We start from the raw sequence: 5465 nt of genomic DNA on the forward strand, positions 1-5465 counted from the left end.
TGTCTGCAAACAGAAACAGAAACAATCCATTGTCATCATCGCCTGCATAACCATTATACTCGAATGCCAGAAGCAAGGGCGCCGCAGTGGCGAGATATTAATGACCTCGTCTGGTATACAGGAGGTCGTGGGTTCGATCTGGACCGTGATCTTATATATTTGGAGGCTGCACGTTTTGCCCTATAGGTCGCGTGGATTTTTATCCAGGTCATTCGAGTTTTCCCTACACAATTAGTGACGTGCATTTCAGAGTATTTGGCTGCTTAAAATTTCCACTTGATAAGCCACTTCATTGAGCTATCATTTGTGATAGCCAGGTCACTTCTAAAAACATATATACAGCTCAGTAGATCTTACCTTGTACAATACAACAGTTGACTTTAGTTGTATTTATATATATCTTATTTTACATGTAGAAACAACTATCGCTCAAGGAGCTTTACAAAGTTTTAAAGCGGTAACATTAACCAGGTGATTTAGATGGCGAGGGGTGTGCAAGGGCCGAAGAATGAGTCACTAACTGAAGGCACATGGGGATTAATTACAAAAATGCAGAGGAGGGAAGAGACGGATTGGAGGAGCGAGAGGAGGGAAGAGGAAGGGAATGGGCAATTGAGAAGAGGTGAGGCTTGAAGACAGGAACGGAAGGAGGTTAAGGAAGGAGAAGTGTGGAGTCTATGTGCAGTGTTGAGTCTATGGGTATACTTTTTGTTTTTTTCGGTAAAGTCACGTAGGTAAAAATAAAATAAATTAAAATGAAAACAACTAAATTAAATCACGGCGTTTCGGGCGCAACACAAGCGTCCGTCTTCAGGTGGGGACAAACACAGCGTAAAAACAACCGCTTAAGTATACCTAAGAGATGGCTGTGACGAGGAATTATAGGCCACGCCCCCCTCAGTGTGTGAATCTGGCTCTGACACTAGCCATTGCCTCCCCAGCCATTGACCTCACAGCACGTCACTGCTGTACAGGGGAAGTTGATTTCAGTGGTGGGATGCAAGGAGGGAGAAATATTGAAAACGAGATTGGGCTCAGGAAGAAGGATGGACAGAGAGAAAGAAGATTTAAAATGAAGAGCATGAGGGGGACGTATATGTACGTAGAACTTATTTCGAACCGTACGTAGCCAACCATTCTCATCCGAGGCTCAGGGGGAACGACAACAAACTCAACACAGCAAGCAGTTATAAAGAAATTAGTTTTTCATCTAAAAATAGAGTTTTCAATCAACTATTGCACATACCACCATCATACCAGTACTCGCACACTCCTAATATGCTCTGCTAGTCTTTATTCACGGTTTATATCACACCGATATTCATGAAGCACATTCACGTGCACATGTCCAGCCCTTTCATCAATCCACTGCTGTGTGAAGGCACGTTGATATTGTTGTACCACACTTTACCACTGAGACTAAGACGTGGGAGGCAAGGAAATCGAGATTGTTGTACCACACTTTACCACTGAGACTAAGACGTGGGAGGCAAGGAAATCGAGATTTAATTAACACACTCCAGCCGCCGTGCCTGGGCCCTACTAGAACACCTCGGTGCCTGCTATTGCAACAGCATAACGGATTGCAAGAGTCCTGCCAAACTCTATAGCCTTCAAACTAGTGTGGAACGCAAAAGGAGCGCTCGACAAAATAATCCATCACCATTTACACCAGACTAGGTCCTCAATTTCTTCACAAGACTTCCCACAGCGATCAAACACAGAGGAAGTGAGGGAGGGTCTTGCTGCAATGATTAAAGGAGAGGCTGCCAGCAGAGATGGTATCCCCCCCAAAATTCCTATAGAAACCATAAACGATGTTGGTTTTTTTTACCAGATAATGCCCACTGAGTCTTAGGTCTTTTTCAGAAACGACCTTGCCACAAATGATAGCTCAACGAAGGGTTGGGATCGGACCCCACTACCACATGGATACCAGGCTAGCGACTTAACATCTCGTCATATAGAAATGTGAGGGGTGGGTTTGTTTGTTTGCTTACCGGTATCGGATCGCAGGGCCAGTCCTCTGAGCATTCAGTAGACAATCCGACTTACAATGTGGGCAGAAATACCACCCGCTTTATTTAAGACAGTGTGCACCCAATCAAAAACCTAATTAGGCTCGTAGACTTTGATACACGTTAGATGTGTGCCTGTTGACACACCCGTAGCTGTGTTTTCGAGATGCGGTTTTAATGGGTTACGTAAAGTTTATTACCCACAAGGTCACGGGATGAGTTGCGATATGCTACATCCTCGCATGGGTAACACTCGCACCTGATAACAAGAGTCTCCTGGGTTCGATTCCAGAATCGGGTTCCTTTTTACGTGGAGTTGGTACTCCCGTTCTTGGTGTTCTCCAGTATCCTTCCATAGCAACATATTTTTTTATACAAAAAACCGAACGGCTTTTTCAGTTTGTATCTCATTTCCCAGCGTTATGAGTGGTTGTAGGTCACGCACCAGACAGGAATAAGACTGTCGGCTCTGTAATTACTTACTACTGAAATAAAAAATTAACAAAGTCCAATAAACCAAATCTACGCAGTTTCAAATGTGTATTTAAAATGCGTACTTTGAACAGCAAATGAATGTTGTCTGAAACCAAGTTATTTTTTAATTAAATTGTTAACACCGGATTGTGTTTGGGATCGGTGGTAAGTATGTAAACACCATACCTGTCAACCCCTTATCAGTACCTACTTTATTACAGACCAATTCAGACCTTATTAATCACCCCGTGCCCTTATACATTTCTATGTTCATCCTGCATAGTCCCATCACAAGGGAGAAACACAAACAAATAGACGACAATTGTATTTTTTTGCCCGTATTGAAACGTATATATACCGTATTCACCTGAAAACTCAATTTCCCTGTACAGAAATACGGGTAAACTGTATGGGTTGACAGGTATGTAGTACGCTGAACTTATTTCACACCATACATGGCTAATCTGAGGGGTGGTGGTACATCGATCCACTGCTGTACGTTGGTATTGTTGTACCACACTTCACCAAATGAGACTAAGACGTGGGAGGCAAGGACACCGAGCGAAACAGCGATGTCCCAGGTCACGTAAAATGTGCATTGACTCCAGTATACTATTCTACTTTGAATCTAAATCAAGATGAATGCTGAATAACAAATTTGGCCTCAATCCAGCTGTTGAGGAGGTTGTAGCAGGAGTGGCAAGTCGAATTCCCGTGGTGCCGGAATGCCGTCACCGTTTTGTTTGCCTTCTCACTGCAGCCACCAAGAAGAGCATCCCCTGAGGCTTTCGGTAAGAATCCACTCCGTGCTGGACAAAAGAGACCCAGGATCGGCTGCAACAAGTACAACGAGTCGGGCAGCCCGCAGGTTGCAAAAGGCCCTGCTAGACTCGTTAGACTTAGTCTGACATCAGCGGTGGATTGAGTACGTTAAGGCCCTGGAAATAACACACTCCAACCGCCATGCCTGGGCCCTACTAGAACATCTCGTTGCCTGCTAATGCAACAGCATACCGGACTGCAAGAGTCCTGCCAAACTCTATAGCCTCCAAACTAGTGGAGAACACAAAAGGAGCGCTCGACAAAATAATCAAGCGAGAGATCTATTGCCAATTACACCAGACTATGCCCTCAATTTACTCACAAAACTCCCCACAGCGATCAACACAGAGGAAGTGAGGGAGGATCTTGCTGCAATTATTAAAGGCGAGGTTGCCGGCAGAGATGGTATCCCCCCTAGAATTCCTATAAAAACCATGTACAGTTTTTTTTTCACCAAGTAAGGCCCACTGAGTTATATAGGTCTTTTTTAGAAGTGGCCTTGCTACAAATGACAGCTCAACAAGGGGTCGGGATCGGACCCCACTACCTCCTGAATACTAGGCTAGAGAGTTAACATCTTGTCATATAGGAATGTGAGGGTGTGCTTGTTTGTTTGCTTATCGGGAACGGATCACAGGGACAGTCCTCTAAGCATTCAATAGACAACCCGACTTACAATGTGGGCAGAAATACCACCCGCTTTATGTAAGAGAGTGCGCACCCAATCAAAAAACGTATTAGGCTTGTAGACTTTGATCTACGTTAGATGTGAGCCTGTTGACACACCCATACGTACAGCAGGGTTTTCGAGATGGGTTACGTAAAGTTTATTACCCGCAAGGTCACGGGATGAGTTGCTACAGTGAGGGGAAAAAGTATTTGATCCCCTGCTGATTTTGTACGTTCACCCACTGACGAAGAAATGATCAGTCTATCATTTTAATGGTAGGTTTATTTGAACAGTGAGAGACAGAATAATAACAACAAAATCCAGAAAAACGCATGTCAAAAATGTTATAAATTGATTTGCATTTTAATGAGGGAAATAAGTATTTGACCCCTTCTCAATCATAAAGATTTCTGGCTCCCAGGTGTTTTTATACAGGTAACGAGTTGAGATTAAGAGCACGCTCTTAAAGAGAGTGCTCCTAATCTCAGCTTGTTACCTGTATAAAAGACACCTGTTCACAGAAGAAATCAATCAATCAGATTCCAAACTCTCCACCATGTCCAAGACCAAAGAGCTCTCCAAGGATGTCAGGGACAAGATTGTAGACCTACCCAAGGCTAGAATGGGCTACAAGACCATCGCCAAGCAGCTTGGTGAGAAGGTGACAACAGTTGGTGCGATTATTCGCAAATGGAAGAAACACACAAGAACTGTCAATCTCCCTCAGCCTGGGGCTCCATGCAAGATCTCACCTCGTGGAGTTGCAATGATCATGAGAACGGTGAGGAATCAGCCCAGAACGACACGGGAGGATCTTGTCAATGATCTCAAGGCAGCTGGGACCATAGTCACCAAGAAAACAGTTGGTAACACACTACGCCGTGAAGGACTGAAATCCTGCGGCGCCCGCAAGGTCCTCTTACTCAAGAAAGCACATATACATGCCCGTCTGAAGTTTGCCAATGCACATCTGAATGATTCAGAGGACAACTCGGTGAAAGTGTTGTGGTCAGATGAGACCAAAATAGAGCTCTTTGGCATCAACTCAACTCGCCGTGTTTGGAGGAGGAGGAATGCTGCCTATGACCCCAAGAACGCCATCCCCACCGTCAAACATGGAGGTGGAAACATTATGCTTTGGGGGTGTTTTTCTGCTAAGGGGACAGGACAACTTCACCGCATCAAAGGGACGATGGACAGGGCCATGTACCGTCAAATCTTGGGTGAGAACCTCCTTCCCTCAGCCAGGGCATTGAAAATGGGTCGTGGATGGGTATTCCAGCATGACAATGACCAAAAACACACGGCCAAGGCAACAAAGGAGTGGCTCAAGAAGAAGCACATTAAGGTCCTGGAGTGGTCTAGCCAGTCTCCAGACCTTAATCCCATAGAAAATCTGTGGAGGGAGCTGAAGGTTCGAGTTGCCAAACGTCAGCCTCGAAACCTTAATGACTTGGAGAAGATCTGCAAAGAGGAGTTGG

The sequence above is a fragment of the Lethenteron reissneri genome, unplaced genomic scaffold, assembly GCF_015708825.2.
Source record: "Lethenteron reissneri isolate LAM-NWPU_2019-01 unplaced genomic scaffold, ASM1570882v1 scaffold_1864, whole genome shotgun sequence".
Taxonomy (NCBI): domain Eukaryota; kingdom Metazoa; phylum Chordata; class Hyperoartia; order Petromyzontiformes; family Petromyzontidae; genus Lethenteron; species Lethenteron reissneri.